The sequence below is a fragment of the Pseudophryne corroboree genome, chromosome 4 (genome assembly GCF_028390025.1).
Source record: "Pseudophryne corroboree isolate aPseCor3 chromosome 4, aPseCor3.hap2, whole genome shotgun sequence".
NCBI classification, from domain to species: Eukaryota; Metazoa; Chordata; class Amphibia; order Anura; family Myobatrachidae; genus Pseudophryne; species Pseudophryne corroboree.
Genome location: NC_086447.1, coordinates 14,386,938 through 14,411,223, shown reverse-complemented (window position 1 = coordinate 14,411,223; position 24,286 = coordinate 14,386,938). Strand labels below are relative to the sequence as shown.

The 24,286-nt window shown below is 40.6% G+C and overlaps 5 non-coding genes across 5 annotated transcripts; 3 read left to right on the top strand and 2 right to left on the bottom strand.

Moving 5' to 3' along the window:
• Positions 1-823: 823 nt before the first annotated feature.
• TRNAM-CAU (transfer RNA methionine (anticodon CAU)) lies at positions 824-895 on the bottom strand. Its single transcript has one exon. It is a non-coding gene; the product is annotated as a tRNA-Met (tRNA).
• Positions 896-2,248: 1,353 nt separating this feature from the next.
• TRNAN-GUU (transfer RNA asparagine (anticodon GUU)) lies at positions 2,249-2,322 on the top strand. Its single transcript has one exon. It is a non-coding gene; the product is annotated as a tRNA-Asn (tRNA).
• A 1,086-nt stretch (positions 2,323-3,408) lies between these two features.
• Positions 3,409-3,482, top strand: TRNAN-GUU (transfer RNA asparagine (anticodon GUU)). The gene has a single exon. It is a non-coding gene; the product is annotated as a tRNA-Asn (tRNA).
• An 835-nt stretch (positions 3,483-4,317) lies between these two features.
• TRNAM-CAU (transfer RNA methionine (anticodon CAU)) lies at positions 4,318-4,389 on the bottom strand. Its single transcript has one exon. It is a non-coding gene; the product is annotated as a tRNA-Met (tRNA).
• A 186-nt stretch (positions 4,390-4,575) lies between these two features.
• Positions 4,576-4,649, top strand: TRNAN-GUU (transfer RNA asparagine (anticodon GUU)). Its single transcript has one exon. It is a non-coding gene; the product is annotated as a tRNA-Asn (tRNA).
• Positions 4,650-24,286: the final 19,637 nt, after the last annotated feature.

Below are 24,286 nucleotides of genomic sequence, written 5' to 3'. Positions count from 1 at the left end.
ACCGTGTGATCAAATATTGGTGATCTTTAAGTAGACAAGTCAAAATTTCAAACCACCTCTTACAGTGAAGGGTACCTGACCTTCTCTGATGCAATCAGATTTGATTAAGTCATTTTATAAAAAACAGGAAGCACAATTTAGCATGGGGTTGCAGAGAAAAAAAATGATGCAGGCATAGAAATCCAATTGAGTGATTAATCAGCTCTCTATTTTATGGCTTTATTTTTATGCTAACACATGTGCTCTCTGAAAAGTGTCCACAAAGCCAAGTCTCTGATTAACACCTTTGTAGGAATGGTTTTTCACCTATTACTGATTAAAACTTGCTTCATTGGAAAGGTAGCAAGATGCATCCTCATTACAATGTCCACTGAAATAATACAGGTTGACACCAGGAAACATAAACCTCACTGCATCCTTGCTGCTTTCTCAAGTGGGAATCTGTTTAATGTGAAAACCAGGTGATATCTAATCAGCACACAGGTAAGAAGTTAAGAAAATCTTTCTTTAAGGGTGAAGATGTTTCTCACAAAATTGTTGCCCCAATGCATCATTAAAATTCAAGCTGGAAAGATGATTTTGAAATATCAATTGTACATTTTGCATTGCTTTTCTGGTGACAATGTAGCTTGTTTTTGTCAATCACCATTTCAGTAATAGGGTAAAGAAAATTAAGTGGATTTCTGAAAGAAAACAATGCTGTCAATATACTATTAAAACAAATAAAAATGTTAAAAGTTATTGTACTTTAAGTAAAAATAAAAGAGTCAAAATATCAATCCCAGTTTTGGAAGAATTTAATTAACAAAAAAATAAGTGCACATAGCAAAGGATGGTTTCGATCCATCGACCTCTGGGTTATGGGCCCAGCACGCTTCCGCTGCGCCACTCTGCTGCTCATGTAAGTGAAAGAGATCCTGAAGTACTCACTCATCTTGTGAAAGTACCAATGTATTTCTTCGTTGGTTAATGGAAGAAAAATCTAGCTAAACTCTCCAGATTATTGCCTTTTTAACCTTTTTCTAGGAAACTTTCTAGATGAATGCTTTTTAGCCTTTGTCAGTACATGCTTTTGCAAGCTGTCTCTGTGGTGCAATCGGTTAGCGCGTTCGGCTGTTAACCGAAAGGTTGGTGGTTCAATGCCACCCAGGGACGTAATTGACTGTGTGATCAAATTTTGGTGATCTTTAAGTAGACAAGTCAAAATTTCAAACCACCTCTTATAGTGTAAGGTACCTGGCCTTCTCTGATGCAATCAGAGTCAGATTTGATTAAGTCATTTTATAAAAAACAGGAAGCACAATTTAGCATGGGGTTGCAGAGAAAAAAAATTATGCAGGCATAGAAATCCAATTGAGTGATTAAGCAGCTCTCCATTTTATGGCTTTATTTTTATGCTAACACATTTGCTCTCTGAAAAGTGTCCACAAAGCCAAGTCTCTGATTAACACCTTTGTAGGAATGTTTTTTCACCTGTTACTGATTAAAACTTGCTTCATTGGAAAGGCAGCAAGATGCATCCTCATAACAATGTCCACTGAAATAATACAGGTTGACACCAGGAAACATAAACCTCACTGCATCCTTGCTGCTTTCTCAAGTGGGAATCTGTTTAATGTGAAAACCAGGTGATATCTAATCAGCACACAGGTAAGAAGTTAAGAAAATCTTTCTTTAAGGGTGAAGATGTTTCTCACAAAATTGTTGCCCCAATGCATCATTGAAATTCAAGCTGGAAAGATGATTTTGAAATATCAATTGTACATTTTGCATTGCTTTTCTGGTGACAATATAGCTTGTTTTTGTCAATTACCATTTCAGTAATAGGGTAAAGAAAATTAAGTGGATTTCTGAAAGAAAACAATGCTGTCAATATACTATTAAAACAAATAAAAATGTTAAAAGTTATTGTACTTTAAGTAAAAATAAAAGAGTCAAAATATCAATCCCAGTTTTGGAAGAATTTAATTAACAAAAAAATAAGTGCACATAGCAAAGGATAGTTTCGATCCATCGACCTCTGGGTTATGGGCCCAGCACGCTTCCGCTGCGCCACTCTGCTGCTCATGTAAGTGTCAGAGATCCTGATGTACTCACTCATCATGTGAAAGTACCAATGTGTTTCTTCGTTGGTCAATGGAAGGAAAATATTGCAAAACTCTCCAGATTATTGCCTTTTTAACCTTTTTCTAGGAAACTTTCTAGATGAATGCTTTTTAGCCTTTGTCAGTACATGCTTTTGCAAGCTGTCTCTGTGGCGCAATCGGTTAGCGCGTTCGGCTGTTAACCGAAAGGTTGGTGGTTCAATCCCACCAAGGGACGTAATTGACCTTGTGATCAAATTTTGGTGATCTTTAAGTAGACAAGTCAAAATTTCAAACCACCTCTTATAGTGTAGGGTACCTGGCCTTCTCTGATGCAGTCAGATTTGATTAAGTCATTTTATGAAAAACAGGAAGCACAATTTAGCATGGGGTTGCAGAGAAAAAAAATGATGCAGGCAGAGAAATCCAATTGAGTGATTAATCAGCTCTCCATTTTATGGCTTTATTTTTATGCTAACACATGTGCTCTCTGAAAAGTGTCCACATAGCCAAGTCTCTGATTAACACCTTTGTAGGAATGGTTTTTCACCTATTAATGATTAAAACTTGCTTCATTGGAAAGGCAGCAAGATGCATCCTCATTACAATGTCCACTGAAATAATACAGGTTGACACCAGGAAATATAAACCTCACTGCATCCTTGCTGCTTTCTCAAGTGGGAATCTGTTTAATGTGAAAACCAGGTGATATCTAATCAGCACACAGGTAAGAAGTTAAGAAAATCTTTCTTTAAGGGTGAAGATGTTTCTCACAAAATTGTTGCCCCAATGCATCATTGAAATTCAAGCTGGAAAGATGATTTTGAAATATCAATTGTATATTTTGCATTGCTTTTCTGGTGACAATGTAGCTTGTTTTTGTCAATTACCATTTCAGTAATAGCGTAAAGAAAATTAAGTGGATTTCTGAAAGAAAACAATGCTGTCAATATACTATAAAAACAAATTAAAATGTTAAAGTTATTGTACTTTAAGTAAAAATAAAAGAGTCAAAATATCAATCCCAGTTTTGGAAGAATTTAATTAACAAAAAAATAAGTGCACATAGCAGAGGATGGTTTCGATCCATTGACCTCTGGGTTATGGGCTCAGCACGCTTCCACTGCAGCAATCTGCTGCTCATGTAAGTGTCAGAGATCCTGAAGTACTCACTCATCATGTGAAAGTACCAATGTGTTTCTTCGTTGGTCAATGGAAGAAAAATCTTGCTAAACTCTCCAGATTATTGCCTTTTTAAACTTTTTCTAGGAAACTTTCTAGATGAATGCTTTTTAGCCTTTGTCAGTACATACTTTTGCAAGCTGTCTCTGTGGCGCAATTGGTTAGCGCGTTCGGCTGTTAACCGAAAGGTTGGTGGTTCAATCCCACCCAGGGACCTAATTGACCGTGTGATCAAATTTTGGTGATCTTTAAGTAGACAAGTCAAAATTTCAAACCACCTCTTACAGTGTAGGGTACCTTGCCTTCTCTGATGCAATCAGAGTCAGATTTGATTAAGTCATTTTATAAAAAACAGGAAGCACAATTTAGCATGGGGTTGCAGAGAAAAAAAATGATGCAGGCATAGAAATCCAATTGAGTGATTAATCAGCTCTCCATTTTATGGCTTTATTTTTATGCTAACACATGTGCTCTCTGAAAAGTGTCCACAAAGCCAAGTCTCTGATTAACACCTTTGTAGGAATGGTTTTTCACCTATTACTGATTAAAACTTGCTTCATTGGAAAGGCAGCAAGATGCATCCTCATTACAATGTCCACTGAAATAATACAGGTTGACACCAGGAAACATAAACCTCACTGCATCCTTGCTGCTTTCTCAAGTGGGAATCTGTTTAATGTGAAAACCAGGTGATATCTAATCAGCACACAGGTAAGAAGTTAAGAAAATCTTTCTTTAAGGGTGAAGATGTTTCTCACAAAATTGTTGCCCCAATGCATCATTGAAATTCAAGCTGGAAAGATGATTTTGAAATATCAATTGTACATTCTGCATTGCTTTTCTGGTGACATTGTAGCTTGTTTTTGTCAATTACCATTTCAGTAATAGGGTAAAGAAAATTAAGTGGATTTCTGAAAGAAAACAATGCTGTTAATATACTATTAAAACAAATGAAAATGTTAAAAGTTATTGTACTTTAAGTAAAAATAAAAGAGTCAAAATATAAATCCCAGTTTTGGAAGAATTTAATTAACAAAAAAATAAGTGCACAAAGCAGAGGATGGTTTCGATCCATCGACCTCTGGGTTATGGGCCCAGCACGCTTCCGCTGCGCCACTCTGCTGCTCATGTAAGTGGCAGAGATCCTGAAGTACTCACTCATCATGTGAAAGTACCAATGTGTTTCTTCGTTGGTCAATGGAAGAAAAATCTTGCAAAACTCTCCAGATTATTGCCTTTTTAACCTTTTTCTAGGAAACTTTCTAGATGAATGCTTTTTAGCCTTTGTCAGTACATGCTTTTGCAAGCTGTCTCTGTGGCGCAATCGGTTAGCGCGTTCGGCTGTTAACCGAAAGGTTGGTGGTTCAATCCCACCCAGGGACGTAATTGACCTTCTGATCAAATTTTGGTGATCTTTAAGTAGACAAGTCAAAATTTCAAACCACCTCTTATAGTGTAGGGTACCTGGCCTTCTCTTATGCAATCAGAGTCAGATTTGATTAAGTCATTTTATAAAAAACAGGAAGCACAATTTTGCATGGGGTTGCAGAGAAAAAAAATTATGCAGGCAGAGAAATCCAATTGAGTGATTAATCAGCTCTCCGTTTTATGGCTTTATTTTTATGCTAACACATTTGCTCTCTGAAAAGTGTCCACAAAGCCAAGTCTCTGATTAAAACCTTTGTAGGAATGGTTTTTCACCTATTACTGATTAAAACTTGCATCATTGGAAAGGCAGCAAGATGCATCCTCATAACAATGTCCACTGAAATAATACAGGTTGACACCAGGAAACATAAACCTCACTGCATCCTTGCTGCTTTCTCAAGTGGGAATATGTTTAATGTGAAAACCAGGTGATATCTAATCAGCACACAGGTAAGAAGTTAAGAAAATCTTTCTTTAAGGGTGAAGATGTTTCTCACAAAATTGTTGCCCCAATGCATCATTGAAATTCAAGCTGGAAAGATGATTTTGAAATATCAATTGTACATTTTGCATTGCTTTTCTGGTGACAATGTAGCTTGTTTTTGTCAATTACCATTTCAGTAATAGGGTAAAGAAAATTAAGTGGATTTCTGAAAGAAAACAATGCTGTCAATATACTATTAAAACAAATAAAAATGTTAAAAGTTATTGTACTTTAAGTAAAAATAAAAGAGTCAAAATATCAATCCCAGTTTTGGAAGAATTGAATTAACAAAAAAATAAGTGCACATAGCAGAGGATGGTTTCGATCCTCCGACCTCTGGGTTATGGGCTCAGCACGCTTCTGCTGCGCCAATCTGCTGCTCATGTAAGTGTAAGAGATCCTGAAGTACTCCCTCATCATGTGAAAGTACCAATGTGTTTCTGCGTTGGTCAATGGTAGAAAAATCTTGCAAAACTCTCCAGATTATTGCCTTTTTAAACTTTTTCTAGGAAACTTTCTAGAGGAATACTTTTTAGCCTTTGTCAGTACATGCTTTTGCAAGCTGTCTCTGTGGCACAATCGGTTAGCGCGTTCGGCTGTTATCCAAAAGGTTGGTGGTTCAATCCCACCCAGGGACGTAATTGATCGCGTGATCGAATTTTGGTGATCTTTAAGTAGACAAGTCAAAATTTCAAACCACCTCTTAGAGTGTAGGTTACCTGGCCTTCTCTGATGCAATCAGAGTCAGATTTGATTAAGTCATTTTATAAAAAACAGGAAGCACAATTTAGCATGGGGTTGCAGAGAAAAAAATAATGCAGGCAGAGAAATCCAATTGAGTGATTAATCAGCTCTCCATTTTATGGCTTTATTTTTATGCTAACACATGTGCTCTCTGAAAAGTGTCCACAAAGCCAAGTCTCTGATTAACACCTTTGTAGGAATGGTTTTTCACCTATTACTGATTAAAACTTGCTTCATTGGAAAGGCAGCAAGATGCATCCTCATTACAATGTCCACTGAAATAATACAGGTTGACACCAAGAAACATAAACCTCACTGCATCCTTGCTGCTTTCTCAAGTGGGAATCTGTTTAATGTGAAAACCAGGTGATATCTAATCAGCACACAGGTAAGAAGTAAAGAAAATCTTTCTTTAAGGGTGAAGATGTTTCTCACAAAATCGTTGCCCCAATGCATCATTGAAATTCAAGCTTCAAAGATGATTTTGAAATATCAATTGTACATTTTGCATTGCTCTTCTGGTGACAATGTAGCTTGTTTTTGTCAATTACCATTTCAGTAATAGGGTAAAGAAAATTAAGTGGATTTCTGAAAGAAAACAATGCTGTCAATATACTATTAAAACAAATTAAAATGTTAAAAGTTATTGTACTTTAGGTACAAATAAAAGAGTCAAAATATCAATTGACAATGCTAAATTCCTTTGTCGTATAACAACCCTTTTTGAAGCTAAGAACACTGTACGCTGTTTGCTTAAGAAGTACCGTAATGGCACGCTATTGGCGTAGCGATCGCTCAGCCGTAGGCGAGACGCTCAAGCGTCACGTTCGCTCACGGCCCAGTGATCACAGGACACGTTATTGGCTATGACTAGAGTAATGATTCGCTATGGCGTAGCGGACGCTCGAGACCACGAGGAGATCACCAGCGGCGCAGACGCTCACAACGCTATACCTTTATGATAAAACCTTATACCAATGAAATACACTGAATACCTTAATGTGAGTACAGGGTGTAAGTGCAACCTTGTGTAACCTGACTAACTACAAAGCTGCTTGAGCGTCACCGACGCTCAAGTGAACACTTAACACTATAGGAAATACACAGATACTGGTTTAGGTTCCAAGGCCTATTAACTGTATTATATCTAATATACTTGTAAAAGGGGATAACAGTACAAATGATACACTACAATATAACAGAGACTTCCTAACCACAGAACTAAACAATAAATACAAAAGGACAATACTACTCTGACCTAAAAGAAATACAATACAATACTATCTAATACAATACAATACTAGCCTAGTCTAGGGGAGATATGAGAGAACAGAACAGAGAGAGAGAGAGAGAGAGAGAGAGAGATGAGATGAGAGAAATTGGCTCACAGAAAGACAATGATTACGGAGAGAAACTTACGCACAAAGGGTATGATCGCCTGCGCCTCGATATCCAGCTCCCGGCTATCAGCAGATAACCGTTGATGAGAGAGTGAGAGCTGGATGTGGTCGGCCTGCCTATTTATGCCCCACACACAATGCAATCTCCTGGTCCTACAATCCCATTGTCCATTGGCCGAAGGAATTCGGCCCTGTATCATAACAAAAGGTCATAGGGTGATTCATACAGGTGGGCTGTGACGATTTCCAACAGCTCAGGTGGGTGGGAAACTGGGTTTCCCGCCGCATACCTGAGTATGTGTAAATAATAGAAATGGACATAAACTTCTTATGTCCATAACTATTCGCACGAGCGATTAATACGCTCCAAACCAACACCGGAATATTGCTAATTAAATACTCTTCCGATGGGTACCAAACACTGCTGTATGATTCCTGTTAGACCCTTTGTACGATATAAAGAGGGATTCCTCAGCTCTGGGACATTGTATTTTAACCAAACTTTCAGAATCTATCAAAGGGACCATGATCTATAAACTACATTAATTGTGAACATTTGTAACGAATGAGTCGCACGCTACGACTTCATAAACTCTACCGTAAATACGCATACCGCGCCTGCGAGTGCACGTTATTGCGGGTATGCGCATCCACGGGAGAGCGCATGCACGCGCAGCGCGGACCAGTGTGCGGTGCAAATATGGCAACGTGCATTGAGACATTTTTCTGACTTTGACAGTCCACCCTTTGGCAGTCAATAATAACTGCCACAAAACATTTAAGGAGAAAAATGTAAGTCAGGGGTTAATTGATTTCCATGGTTGGGTAGGGGAGGAGAGAGGAGAAGGTGTGAAGAGGGTATGACCTAGTGAGAAAGCAGAAGCATGTGTGTATGAATCCATGTTTGGGGGGTCATGTATCATCGTGCCGTACGTGTTGTAAATCAAGCTTCGAGGTATTGCGAAGTATACATTTGAATTCCTTCTTATCCTGTGGTACAGGTCTGTGGATGGGCTGTCAAACTCTACCGAGCTCATTTCGGCTGTGGTTGTAACAAAATGGGGATGCACATTTTAGTTGATGATACATGAATGGGGGAGGTATGTGGTTGCTGATATCTGTGCCTGTATTCCCTATCGTCTATGTGTGTCGTTACCTGAGGGTTGTAGAGATGAAGATAAAGAACACTTACGAAAAATGCAATGATATTCTATGTCAGGGAAATGTACATCTGTCGTCGAAGTTGTTTTCGGTATCTGTTGAGAGTCGTCTTCTTTGCGCTGTTTTGCTCCTTAGGCATGAGCAACAAGCTTTGTCAGTGCCATCAGATTTACAAAAATGGTGGGCTAGCGTGAGTTTTAAAAATACTAGGGAAACTGGGGATCCATGGCAAAGTTCATCAAGTGTCCATATTTAAAGTTGTCAAATCTTCTTCTTTGGTCAATCCGTTGTCTGTATACATCTTGTCTCGTCAGCTTCCTCGTCCAAGGGGGTCTTTGTATCTTGGAGAAAAGCAGAAAAACAGGTGAAAGAAACGGACCGTATAATCGCATTTTCATCACATCCTGGTTTCTATCATTGGGTCATAAATCAAATCCAGGTTAATTACGGTTTCCTCACTCCTCAAGCTCATCACTTTTGTACTTTGTTTGCACCTCATTAAAGCCTGCCCGCATCTAAATATCAATCCAATCGATATAACGACACCCAAGATACATAGTAGAAACTTTCCAACATCCATTATGACTCCTTGAGCCCAATCTCCTAAACCGGAGAACCAATTTCGCGGGTTCAACCATGACACCCAACCAGTCAGCTCATTACCTACAGCAGCAAGGGTGAGATTGTGTTTTCGACGAAATTCCCACTTTAGTTGGAGAATATCGTCCATCTTTTGGTCTATGACCTCTACCGGATCCTCGGTGCTATTTGTGATATACGTGCAACACTTTATGCCGTACTGTGTTGCCAATGTAACACAATATCCGCCTGTTACTGCTGTAAGATAATTAAGAACCATCCTATGCTGAACTAGTTCTGTTTTATAAGCTTGAAGTTCTCTTCCAGTGTATCTAAACGTGTCATCATACATTTCAGTGATATTATCTAACAAATTGGCGAGTGCGGAAATGTATCTATAATTCATCACTCCTCGAGCGGTACGAGTGAAATCTAACGCTACCAGAACCTGAATCCCGGTGGATTCATGGATAAGATCAGAGGCCGGATGCTCTAACCTTTCTGACAGTTGTCTTTTAACTCGGTGTTCGTAATGAGTGTGAGTATAAGGAGCTTGGGCACCACGGTGTATGTCCTTCATTTTGTCATGTGTAACAGTCATCACTTCGGGCAATACTTTTCCAATATAACACAATCCTTCAGAGTTTGGGGCAAGCCACTTGTACGCCTTTCTCCCGCATATGAAATATGCATCATCGGGGAGAACATATGGGACGGAGAAGGACATGACCATGTTACAAACCTTCCAGGTGAAATCTCCTGACCCTAATTCTTCCATCTGCCTAATGCACGTATCGGTTTGTACGATATGTGCACAGTATCCTGGTGATACCTCTCCAACTCTAGTAATCCTATTTCCTAAGGTATATCGATACCGAAAAGATTTTCCTCTACTGGCTATGTGGCGTACGAGCTCTGTATCTGTAGGCATTCTATCTGCTCTGTGTGAAAAGGTCATGGTAAGGTTGCTCCATGACACTTCCCAATTTCCCGGTTTTCTGGGATTGGAGATGTTAAAACATATGAGGGACCTATCCACATGGTATTGGTGGAGCTTCAAACTAGGAGGGCTGGAGATGTTAAACCTCCGGTCCACCGGTCTCCCACCACTTAGCTCAAGTACCTCCCCTAACGTTAAAGGAAATGGTACTAGCCCTGATTTACTGTGACCCTGAGGTACTTGAGAGCATACCCAACAATCTGTTTGGTTTAACACGTTACCCACTAAGGAGTGATAGCCACTCAATGGATGCCGGTCTATATGGATATTAAAACTAGATTGGCATTTCTTTATGCATCCATCTTCAACCAGATTATCACAGAGCCTACAGATACAATTTTCTTCAGCTAACAATCCATCACAATTTCTTCTATCGGATCGTTTTCTGATACTCGCCTTTGCTTGTTGGTTTGGTTGATCTTGGAAAACTACGCCTCCATCATCATAATCGGAACCCATTCCAGAACCTCTTTCGACCTCTATGGTACTCTCGCCGGAACAGACTGCTCTGGTCAACATCATGGTTAACATCAAAATCCGGATCACAGTCTCTTGGGGCAAGTCCATCTTTGAGGAGGAAATAGAGAAGAATGAGGAGGGGGAAAAAGAAATTTTAAGGGAGAGGGGCTGGGAAGTGGAGAAAAACAATAAAAGGGAGAAGGGAGTCGACAACTGCTTTCGGTCTTCAAGGCTCAGGTGCCGCCTCAATCCTCCTGGAACAGACACTCCAGTGATACAACCTCTACCGTCTGTTCCTTATCGCGGGACTTATCTGGATCCGCAACCTTTTTGCAGTGGGATGAATGGACCCAAGTCTCTCTCTCAGCAACCTTCAATGCTGTGGTGCTAGTCAATAAGACCTGGTATGGTCCTTCCCATCTATCAATAAGACAACCTGAGCGTAGAAAATTTCGTATCATTACATAATCCCCAGGTTCAATGTCATGACAATTACTATCTGGTAAATCAGGAATCACCAACTTCAGATTATCATTTTGATTCCTCAACTGTTTACTCATGTTAATCAAGTACTTTACAGTTACTTCATTGTTACATTTCAAATCATCCTGAGGGTTAATCATGACATGCGGTTGTCGACCAAACAAGATTTCAAAAGGGGACAGATTAAGAGGGGACCTGGGAGTGGTTCTGATGCTATACAAAACAATGGGTAAAGCTTCTGGCCACGTCAATCCTGTCTCTGCCATTACTTTACTCAATTTATTTTTAATAGTGCTGTTCACTCTTTCGACCTTCGCACTCGCCTGTGGACGGTACGGAGTGTGCAGCTTGCTATCAATTCCCATCAACTTACACATTCCTTGAAAGACATCACCTGTAAAATGGGTACCCCTATCACTTTCAATGATTCTAGGGATACCATATCTACATACAAATTCCTGCACAATTTTCTTAGCTGTAAACATAGCGGTATTTGTAGCTGCTGGAAAAGCCTCGACCCAATTCGAGAAAACATCTATACAGACAAGTACATATTTCAAATTTCGACATGGGGGTAATTGAATGAAGTCAATTTGTATTACCTGGAAAGGGCCGCCGGCAGGTGGGATATGGGATGGTTCTGTAGGTATTGCTTTTCCAATATTCTTTCTCAGACAGGTAAGGCATGACATTGCTCTTTTACTCGCATGAGAGGAGAATCCAGGGGCGCACCAGTATGCTCTTACCAATTTGCACATCCCCTCCCTGCCTAGATGAGTCAGCCCGTGAGCTGCTTCAGCCAGACATGGAAGGTATGCCCTGGGGGCCACTGGTTTACCATGTCCATCCGTCCAGAGCCCTGAGGACTCCTGGCCATATCCCTTTGCCCTCCAGACTGCTCTTTCCTGTGTGGAACACAGATTCTGCATCTCACACAACTTCTGTGTGTTGATGGTATTAAATACCATCAACTGTGTGGTGTCTGTCCGTGTGGGGGTAGCAGCTGCAAGCTTTGCGGCTTCGTCTGCTCGGCTGTTACCAAGGGATACTGGGTCTTGGCTATATGTATGTGCTTTACATTTGATAACAGCCACTCTGTTGGGTTCCTGTATCGCTGTTAGAAGCCTTTTTATGTGAGCTGCATGCGCTATCGGTGTACCAGCTGCCGTCATGAAATTTCTGAGCCGCCATAGGGCTCTGAAATCATGGACTACCCCGAACGCGTATCTGGAATCGGTGTAGATATTGGCTGACTTACCCTTAGCCAATTCACATGCTCTGGTTAGGGCGACCAGTTCAGCAACCTGGGCTGAGTGAGGTGGGCCTAGCGGTTCCGCTTCTATGGTGTCTTGGTCATCTACGACTGCGTATCCAGTACACAAGTCTCCCGAGTCTGACTGTCTGTGACAACTACCATCCGTGTAGAACGTGAGTTCTGCATCTTCCAGTGGATTGTCACTGATGTCAGGCCTTGCGGTAAAATTTTGGGTCAAATATTCCATACAATCATGTGTATCTCCCTTTGCATTAAATCCTCCTTCCCCATCACTCTCACCTTCCACCCTTTGTGTCTGACCAGGCACACCTGGGAGAAATGTTGCAGGATTTAATGCGCTGCATCTCCTTATGGTGATGTTTACTGGGGCCATTAATGCCAATTCCCATCTTGTAAACCTTGCAGATGAGACGTGTCTGGTTTGGGCAGAATTCAATAAGGCAGATACCGCATGCGGTGTATGGATTGTGAGGTTGTGGCCTAGCACGACATCTTCGCTTTTCGTCACTAGCAATGCTATCGCCGCAACGCTACGCAAGCATGTGGGGAGGGATCGCGCTACCGTGTCTAGCTGGGCGCTGTAGTATGCAATTGGCCTGCTGGCGTCACCGTGTTTTTGTGTTAGTACACCTGCTGCGCACCCAGCACTTTCTGTTCCGTATAGTTCAAAGGGTTTCCCATAGTCTGGCATACCTAGTGCTGGTGCCTGCGTTAGGCACTGTTTGAGTCTCTCAAATGCTGTTTCAGATTCGTCTGTATGCGAAATCCGATCAGGTTTGTTTGAAGAGACCATTTCCTGCAAAGGTAGCGCCAATATGGAAAACCCTGGGATCCAATTACGGCAATACCCACACATTCCTAAAAACGTCCTGATCTGTTGCTGGGTTTGTGGCAGTGTCATGTCTCTAATGGCTTGGATTCTATCAGCGGTCAGGTGTCTCAGTCCTTGTGTTAGACAGTGTCCCAAATATTTTACCTTAGCTTGGCATAATTGCAACTTGTCTTTGGAAACCTTGTGACCTGTGTCTGAAAGATGAAACAGGAGCTGTTTCGTATCCTTCAGAGATGTTTCCAGTGAATCTGAACACAGTAATAAATCGTCCACATACTGTATCAATACTGATCCACTGTCTGGTTGGAAAGACTGTAAACAATCATGCAAAGCCTGAGAAAATATACTTGGACTATCTATGAAACCTTGGGGTAACCGAGTCCACGTGTATTGGACTCCTCTGTATGTGAATGCAAACAAATATTGGCTGTCAGGGTGCAGAGGTACCGAAAAGAAAGCGGAGCAGAGGTCAATAACAGTGAAAAATTTGGCAGTGGGAGGAATTTGCATTAGGATGACAGCTGGATTTGGCACTACGGGGAACTGACTCTCAACTATTTTGTTAATCCCCCTTAGATCCTGCACTAGCCTGTAACCCCTCCCCCCACTCTTTTTAACAGGGAAGATGGGACTATTTGCGGTGCTGGACGTTCTTACTAGAATGCCCTGTTGTAGCAAGCGCTCTATTACGGGAAAAACTCCTAGCTCCACCTCTGGCTTCAGAGGATACTGTGGGATTTTTGGAGCTATCCTACCATCTTTTACTTGTACAACTACTGGAGCTACGTTTGCCATTAATCCAGTGTCCTGTCCATCTTTTGTCCAAAGTGACTCTGGTATCTGAGATATCATCTCTTCTACTTGGGATGGATTCCTATTTGTCATAATGGAATGTGACATTAATTTTGATGGGGAGTCTAACATGTCTCGTACTTCCTGAGCGTGGTTCTCAGGAATGTCCAAGAATACACCTTCAGGAGTACAATAAATGACGCAACCCATTTTACATAGTAAGTCTCTTCCCAGGAGATTAGTTGGTGCAGATGCAGCCAGCAAAAAGGAATGCTTGGTATGCAAAGGCCCTATTGTAATCTCGGCTGGTTTGCTAACAGGGTAGTGCTGGACTACTCCTGTTACTCCCATGGCTGGAATTGTCCTACCAGTGGTTCTCATGCCCACTGTCGAATTTATCACTGACTTGGCCGCCCCTGTGTCTACAAGAAAGTTTAAAGTTTTACCAGCTACATTGATTGCAATTTCTGGTTCGTTTCCAAGACTAGCAATCAACTTAACTGGCTGCAGATTACAGGTATGGCCACACCCCTATTGGGTATGCTGACCTCCCTGAATCCCGCTGGCAGCAACTACTTGTGAGGGAGTTAGCTGGGAACTACCAGAGGCATGCCAGTCTCTGTTTGGGGGATATCTTTTTGTTTCCCCTGTATGTGGCTCAAAACTCCGCCTCTGTGGACCCTGCTCCCAATGTCGTGTGTTGTGTTGTTGTCTAGGGGGTTGAAAAGACCTTTGTACATTCTTTGTTCTACATTCTCGTGCAAAGTGTCCCGGTCTGTTACAAGAAAAACATGTTATTACACTTGCCTTACCCACAGGATTCGGTGGTACATACGCAGGCTGCCTTGTGGTCAGCGCCTGTATACTTACGGACATCAACTTATCACTTTGTGATTCCCTGTGCCTAGTGATGTTTCTGTCGTGATCAATAGCAGCCTCTCTCAAGCCGGACACTGACAGACCTCGCCAGCATGGTTGCGTGGTCTGAACCCTAGTCTTTAATGTTTCCTTTAAACCATCCATCAGTACAGATACTGCTACTTCTCGATGGTTTGGGTTGGTCTTAATGTCTTCTATACCAGTGTACTTTGCCATTTCTAATAGTGCCCGGTGAAAATATTCTGTTGCCGTTTCGGACTCCTTTTGCTTAATGGAAAATATTTTATTCCATTTAACAACGGCTGGGAAATACTCTTTTAGCTGTAAATTTATCCTTTTTACATTATCCTTGTTGTACACGTCTGTAAGCGGTACATCTTTATCCAATGCACAATCAGCTAAAAACTGAGTTGCATCAACATTGGAAGGTAAACAAGCTCTTAGCAGTATCTGCCAATCCTTGTTGTTGGGTTCTACAGTGTTACCTAGATCCCTGATGTATTTTTGGCTAGCAACTAAATCCTTCCTGGGGTCAGGAAATTCGGACACTATTGTTCTTAATTCCATTCTGGAAAATGGAGTGTACATGGCAATGTTCCTTATGGGAGTGGCTCCAGACACATCTGTTTTTCCATTGGGAACTGCTATTACCCTTACAGGAGCAATTCTAACAGCCTCTTCCTGTGTAGATTCTACAGCTTGTTGTGGTACAATTGTTTCAGTGTAGTGCATGGTACCGTACTTACCCGTTGACACGACCTCACCTATCCCTCCGCTAGGGGCTTTCACTAATCTCGTGGGTGTCGCTGTGCCTACTGTGGTCTCTGCTATGGTGGCTGCAAGAGAGAGAGCTGAAATTGTTGCTGAATCGTCTTCTTGATCACACTCCTGAGGAAGGTTCAAAACAGGGTACATCTTGCACGGGTTAATACTTGCATGAGTTATTTGGTTAACATCATTAACATTTACAGTGTTACTAAGAGTTTGTGTTTTACAACCCAGTGCGTTTCTCTCCGCAATCAACTTCTCTCCTGCAATGTATGGTGGGGGAGGAGCTGTGGCAATCAACTTCCTGACTGCCCCAGATCCTGCCGCCAGAGCCAAACCTCTCTGTATCTCACCTTCCTGGTGCCATAACTGTAAATAATCATGATGCTGAATTCGTCTCTTTGCTGATTTTACGAGACATATCCTCCTCCTTAAATTTTGTAACACTTCTGGACTGAAGCTACCTATTCTTGGGAATTTGTCCCTGTCTTGTACAGTCATTCTCTCCCATTCATCACATAAAGATTCGGTGTGAATTCCATATTTTTCACACATTACATATCGTGCCGACCCAACTGGTCGGTTCACAGAATCAACCTGAACCAGGGTTGATCGCCCCCTACCTGAGCAACTGGCCCCCATAGTCTGCAGGTGTTGCTTAGTCCTCCTTGGATCTCTGTATCAAGGTTTTCAGCAAGCCTTTTCAGACAACCAAATTACTCCACAGTAGGCCGGCGGTGGCGGTTTACCGAGTACCCCACTCACTCGCCCACCTCGACCAATACGACCTGATCACACCGACGTGGTGCTGGCGTACTCGATACAGGGCCCCTATGGAACCTTCAGTTTGCTGGAACATATGAGGGTTACCCGCAGGACACTTACTCTTTCCAGTAAAGGTGGGGTTGTTAGATAGTTCCTGAGTGACCAGCGAACTTCCCTTCCAAAAATAAAAAATTACACAAATCACGTCAGAATGTACAAATAGCGTTTGTGACCACTTTACTCTAATGGTATTAGGTCAGATCACTAACTACTGCACACAATTACGTGCGGTCCAATCGTTCAGTACACGAGCACTACTTGTCATGTACTGAAAGACCAATGGAATCGATGTTTCCGGCCGCGATTCCTTCAGCAAGAGCTTATGGCCTATATGGGTTCTGCACCAACACCCCAGGCGTTGTGCCACTGGACTTTTATAGCGGACCTTTTACCTTACGACCTCCTGGTCTTGTTACCTTATGACCTCCTGGTCTTGTTACCTTATGGTCCGCTATACTCTAATGCTCGAATATTATTTAACCAGGGATGCCTCCCTGGCCACCGTATATGTCACTTACACGTATGTCCCTTGACGAGTACCCGGCTTTCCTTTTGGTTCCACCTTAAAGTTATATAAACTTTTGTATACAAAACACACTCACTCAACACATGTACACTTTGTTTCTATATCTATTTCTGCGCAGAAATTGTCTTTAGGCCAAAAGTGTTACCAATTAGGAGCAGGATCTGTTAAACTAAATTTCAGATTTTCCAAAAATAGATTTGCGTTATTTACCGCTTCGCGTTATCTACCGCTGTGCGTTAATTATCGCCTTGCGCTAATTATCGCTTTGCGCTAATTCAACTTTTTCGTGACTTGAGCTACGTGAGCGTAACCGGACGCTACGTTGCGTAATGAACGCTGCGTGCGTCTGCCTTTGGATTGCGTACGCTAGTCTTTGTTAGCGACACGTGTACGCAATGCAAAGGATCCACCGTAACACAATATATTTTTATCAATGTAAATGATCCCTGATCATCTACCGCAATCCACACTGACTGCCTTGTATCTCAGACAAACCGTGTGTTTGTTCTATACTTTAACTATCACCTCTACTATGAAATAACAGCAAATCTCTTTTTAGCACTTTCTATCAACTATAAAATTTGGCAAACAGGAATAGTGATATACGAAAAATGAAATACACAAGTGAAAAGAAATGCAGGTATGTATGCGTACGCAAGACAAAAGAAAAATAAACAGTTTTAAAAAGACACAAGCGTTTTGTTCTTACTTCCGGTTCCCGGATTCCTTCAGCATTCTTTATCTAAGCGAAGCAGACGCTTATCCCGTCAGCACTGTGAGACAACCTCCCACCCTTTGCTGGAGGGATAATGTCTGCTGATCTACCTAGTGCAGATATGAGAAGTATAGGACGAGCCCGCAATTGACAATGCTAAATTCCTTTGTCGTATAACAACCCTTTTTGAAGCTAAGAACACTGTACGCTGTTTGCTTAAGAAGTACCGTAATGGCACGCTATTGGCGTAGCGATCGCTCAGCCGTAGGCGAGACGCTCAAGCGTCACGTTCGCTCACGGCCCAGTGATCACAGGACACGTTATTGGCTATGACTAGAGTAATGATTCGCTATGGCGTAGCGGACGCTCGAGACCACGAGGAGATCACCAGCGGCGCAGACGCTCACAACGCTATACCTTTATGATAAAACCTTATACCAATGAAATACACTGAATACCTTAATGTGAGTACAGGGTGTAAGTGCAACCTTGTGTAACCTGACTAACTACAAAGCTGCTTGAGCGTCACCGACGCTCAAGTGAACACTTAACACTATAGGAAATACACAGATACTGGTTTAGGTTCCAAGGCCTATTAACTGTATTATATCTAATATACTTGTAAAAGGGGATAACAGTACAAATGATACACTACAATATAACAGAGACTTCCTAACCACAGAACTAAACAATAAATACAAAAGGACAATACTACTCTGACCTAAAAGAAATACAATACAATACTATCTAATACAATACAATACTAGCCTAGTCTAGGGGAGATATGAGAGAACAGAACAGAGAGAGAGAGAGAGAGAGAGAGATGAGATGAGAGAAATTGGCTCACAGAAAGACAATGATTACGGAGAGAAACTTACGCACAAAGGGTATGATCGCCTGCGCCTCGATATCCAGCTCCCGGCTATCAGCAGATAACCGTTGATGAGAGAGTGAGAGCTGGATGTGGTCGGCCTGCCTATTTATGCCCCACACACAATGCAATCTCCTGGTCCTACAATCCCATTGTCCATTGGCCGAAGGAATTCGGCCCTGTATCATAACAAAAGGTCATAGGGTGATTCATACAGGTGGGCTGTGACGATTTCCAACAGCTCAGGTGGGTGGGAAACTGGGTTTCCCGCCGCATACCTGAGTATGTGTAAATAATAGAAATGGACATAAACTTCTTATGTCCATAACTATTCGCACGAGCGATTAATACGCTCCAAACCAACACCGGAATATTGCTAATTAAATACTCTTCCGATGGGTACCAAACACTGCTGTATGATTCCTGTTAGACCCTTTGTACGATATAAAGAGGGATTCCTCAGCTCTGGGACATTGTATTTTAACCAAACTTTCAGAATCTATCAAAGGGACCATGATCTATAAACTACATTAATTGTGAACATTTGTAACGAATGAGTCGCACGCTACGACTTCATAAACTCTACCGTAAATACGCATACCGCGCCTGCGAGTGCACGTTATTGCGGGTATGCGCATCCACGGGAGAGCGCATGCACGGGCAGCGCGGACCAGTGTGCGGTGCAAATATGGCAACGTGCATTGAGACATTTTTCTGACTTTGACACAATCCTAGTTTTGGAAGAATTTAATTAACAAAAAAATAAGTGCACATAGCAGAGGATGGTTTAGATCCATCGACCTCTGGGTTATGGGCCCAGCACGCTTCTGCTGCGCCACTCTGCTGCTCATGTAAGTGAAAGAGATCCTGAAGTACTCACTCATCTTGTGAAAGTACCAATGTATTTCTTCGTTGGTTAATGGAAGAAAAATCTTGCTAAACTCTCCAGATTATTGCCTTTTTAACCTTTTTTTAGGAAACTTTCTAGATGAATGCTTTTTAGCCTTTGTTAGTACATACTTTTGCAAGCTGTCTCTGTGTTGCAATCGGTTAGCGCGTTCGGCTGTTAACCGAAAGGTTGGTGGTTCAATCCCACCCAGGGATGTAATTGACCTTGTGATCAAATTTTGGTGATCTTTAAGTAGACAAGTCAAAATTTCAAACCACCTCTTAAAGTGTAGGGTACCTGGCCTTCTCTGATGCAATCAGAGTCAGATTTGATTAAGTCATTTTATAAAAAACAGGAAGCACAATTTAGCATGGGGTTGCAGAGAAAAAAAATTATGCAGGCAGAGAAATCCAATTGAGTGATTAATCAGCTCTCCATTTTATGGCTTTATTTTTATGCTAACACATGTGCTCTCTGAAAAGTGTCCACAAAGCCAAGTCTCTGATTAACACCTTTGTAGGAATGGTTTTTCACCTATTAATGATTAAAACTTGCTTCATTGGAAAGGCAGCAAGATGCATCCTCATTACAATGTCCACTGAAATAATACAGGTTGACACCAGGAAACATAAACCTCACTGCATCCTTGCTGCTTTCTCAAGTGGGAATCTGTTTAATGTGAAAACCAGGTGATATCTAATCAGCACACAGGTAAGAAGTTAAGAAAATCTTTCTGTGAGGGTGAAGATGTTTCTCACAAAATTGTTGCCCCAATGCATCATTGAAATTCAAGCTGGAAAGATGATTTTGAAATATCAATTGTACATTTTGCATTGCTTTTCTGGTGACAATGTAGCTTGTTTTTGTCAATTACCATTTCAGTAATAGGGTAAAGAAAATTAAGTGGATTTCTGAAAGAAAACAATGCTGTCAATATACTATTAAAACAAATTAAAATGTTAAAAGTTATTGTACTTTAAGTAAAAATAAAAGAGTCAAAATATCAATCCTAGTTTTGGAAGAATTTAATTAACAAAAAAATAAGTGCACATAGCAGAGGATGGTTTAGATCCATCGACCTCTGGGTTATGGGCCCAGCACGCTTCCGCTGCGCCACTGTGCTGCTCATGTAAGTGAAAGAGATCCTGAAGTACTCACTCATCTTGTGAAAGTACCAATGTATTTCTTCGTTGGTTAATGGAAGAAAAATCTTGCTAAACTCTCCAGATTATTGCCTTTTTAACCTTTTTCTAGGAAACTTTCTAGATGAATGCTTTTTAGCCTTTGTTAGTACATACTTTTGCAAGCTGTCTCTGTGGTGCAATCGGTTAGCGCGTTCGGCTGTTAACCGAAAGGTTGGTGGTTCAGTCCCACCCAGGGACGTAATTGACCTTGTGATCAAATTTTGGTGATCTTTAAGTAGACAAGTCAAAATTTCAAACCACCTCTTAAAGTGTAGGGTACCTGGCCTTCTCTGATGCAATCAGAGTCAGATTTGATTAAGTCATTTTATAAAAAACAGGAAGCACAATTTAGCATGGGGTTGCAGAGAAAAAAAATTATGCAGGCAGAGAAATCCAATTGAGTGATTAATCAGCTCTCCATTTTATGGCTTTATTTTTATGCTAACACATTTGCTCTCTGAAAAGTGTCCACAAAGCCAAGTCTCTGATTAACACATTTGTAGGAATGGTTTTTCACCTATTACTGATTAAAACTTGCTTCATTGGAAAGGCAGCAAGATGCATCCTCATTACAATGTCCACTGAAATAATACAGGTTGACACCAGGAAACATAAACCTCACTGCATCCTTGCTGCTTTCTCAAGTGGGAATCTGTTTAATGTGAAAACCAGGTGATATCTAATCAGCACACAGGTAAGAAGTTAAGAAAATCTTTCTTTAAGGGTGAAGATGTTTCTCACAAAATCGTTGCCCCAATGCATCATTGAAATTTAAGTTGGAAAGATTATTTTGAAATATCAATTGAACATTTTGCATTGCTCTTCTGGTGACAATGTAGCTTGTTTTTGTCAATTACCATTTCAGTAATAGGGTAAAGAAAATTAAGTGGATTTCTGAAAGAAAACAATGCTGTCAATATACTATTAAAACAAATTAAAATGTTAAAAGTTATTGTACTTTAAGTAAAAATAAAAGAGTCAAAATATCAATCCCAGTTTTGGAAGTATTTAATTAACATAAAAATAAGTGCACATAGCAGAATATGGTTTCGATCCATCGACCTCTGGGTTATGGGCCCAGCACGCTTCCGCTGCGCCACTCTGCTGCTCATGTAAGTGTCAGAGATCCTGATGTACTCACTCATCATGTGAAAGTACCAATGTGTTTCTTCGTTGGATAATGGAAGGAAAATATTGCAAAAATCTCCAGATTATTGCCTTTTTAACCTTTTTCTAGGAAACTTTCTAGATGAATGCTTTTTAGCCTTTGTCAGTACATGCTTTTGCAAGCTGTCTCTGTGGCGCAATCGGTTAGTGCATTCGGCTGTTAACCAAAAGGTTGGTGGTTCAATCCCACCCAGGGACGTAATTGACCTTGTGATCAAATTTTGGTGATCTTTTGTAGACAAGTCAAAATTTCAAACCACCTCTTATAGTGTAGGGTACCTGGCCTTCTCTGATGCAGTCAGATTTGATTAAGTCATTTTTTAAAAAACAGGAAGCACAATTTAGCATGGGGTTGCAGAGAAAAAAAATTATGCAGGCAGAGAAATCCAATTGAGTGATTAATCAGCTCTCCATTTTATGGCTTTATTTTTATGCTAACACATGTGCTCTCTGAAAAGTGTCCACAAAGCCAAGTCTCTGATTAACACCTTTGTAGGAATGGTTTTTCACCTATTACTGATTAAAACTTGCTTCATTGGAAAGGCAGCAAGATGCATCCTCATTACAATGTCCACTGAAATAATACAGGTTGACACCAGGAAACATAAACCTCACTGCATCCTTGCTGCTTTCTCAAGTGGGAATCTGTTTAATGTGAAAACCAGGTGATATCTAATCAGCACACAGGTAAGAAGTTAAGAAAATCTTTCTTTAAGGGTGAAGATGTTTCTCACAAAATTGTTGCCCCAATGCATCATTGAAATTCAAGCTGGAAATATGATTTTGAAATATCAATTGTATATTTTGCATTGCTTTTCTGGTGACAATGTAGCTTGTTTTTGTCAATTACCATTTCAGTAATAGCGTAAAGAAAATTAAGTGGATTTCTGAAAGAAAACAATGCTGTCAATATACTATTAAAACAAATTAAAATGTTAAAAGTTATTGTACTTTAAGTAAAAATAAAAGAGTCAAAATATAAATCCCAGTTTTGGAAGAATTTAATTAACAAAAAAATAAGTGCACATAGCAAAGGATGGTTTCGATCCATCGACCTCTGGGTTATGGGCCCAGCACGCTTCCGCTGCACCACTCTGCTGCTCATGTAAGTGTCAGAGATCCTGATGTACTCACTCATCATGTGAAAGTACCAATGTGTTTCTTCGTTGGTCAATGGAAGGAAAATATTGCAAAACTCTCCAGATTATTGCCTTTTTAACCTTTTTCTAGGAAACTTTCTAGATGAATGCTTTTTAGCCTTTGTCAGTACATGTTTTTGCAAGCTGTCTCTGTGGCGCAATCGGTTAGCGCGTTCGGCTGTTAACCGAAAGGTTGGTGGTTCAATCCCACCCAGGTATGTAATTGACCTTGTGATCAAATTTTGGTGATCTTTAAGTAGACAAGTCAAAATTTCAAACCACCTCTTAAAGTGTAGGGTACCTGGCCTTCTCTGATGCAGTCAGATTTGATTAAGTCATTTTATAAAAAACAGGAAGCACAATTTAGCATGGGGTTGCAGAGAAAAAAAATGATGCAGGCAGAGAAATCCAATTGAGTGATTAATCAGCTCTCCATTTTATGGCTTTATTTTTATGCTAACACATTTACTCTCTGAAAAGTGTCCACAAAGCCAAGTCTCTGATTAAAACCTTTGTAGGAATGGTTTTTCACCTATTACTGATTAAAACTTGCATCATTTGAAAGGCAGCAAGATGCATCCTCATAACAATGTCCACTGAAATAATACAGGTTGACACCAGGAAACATAAACCTCACTGCATCCTTGCTGCTTTCTCAAGTGGGAATATGTTTAATGTGAAAACCAGGTGATATCTAATCAGCACACAGGTAAGAAGTTAAGAAAATCTTTCTTTAAGGGTGAAGATGTTTCTCACAAAATTGTTGCCCCAATGCATCATTGAAATTCAAGCTGGAAAGATGATTTTGAAATATCAATTGTACATTTTGCATTGCTTTTCTGGTGACAATGTAGCTTGTTTTTGTCAATTACCATTTCAGTAATAGGGTAAAGAAAATTAAGTGGATTTCTGAAAGAAAACAATGCTGTCAATATACTATTAAAACAAATTAAAATGTTAAAAGTTATTGTACTTTAAGTAAAAATAAAAGAGTCAAAATATCAATCCCAGTTTTGGAAGAATTTAATTAACAAAAAAATAAGTGCACATAGCAGAGGATGGTTTCGATCCATCGACCTCTGGGTTATGGGCTCAGCACGCTTCTGCTGCGCCAATCTGCTGCTCATGTAAGTGTAAGAGATCCTGAAGTACTCTCTCATCATGTGAAAGAACCAATGTGTTTCTTCGTTGGTCAATGGTAGAAAAATCTTGCAAAACTCTCCAGATTATTGCCTTTTTAAACTTTTTCTAGGAAACTTTCTAGATGAATGCTTTTTAGCCTTTGTCAGTACATGCTTTTACAAGCTGTCTCTGTGGTGCAATCGGTTAGCGCGTTCAGCTGTTAACCGAAAGGTTGGTGGTTCAATCCCACCCAGGGATGTAATTGACTGTGTGATCAAATTTTGGTGATCTTTAAGT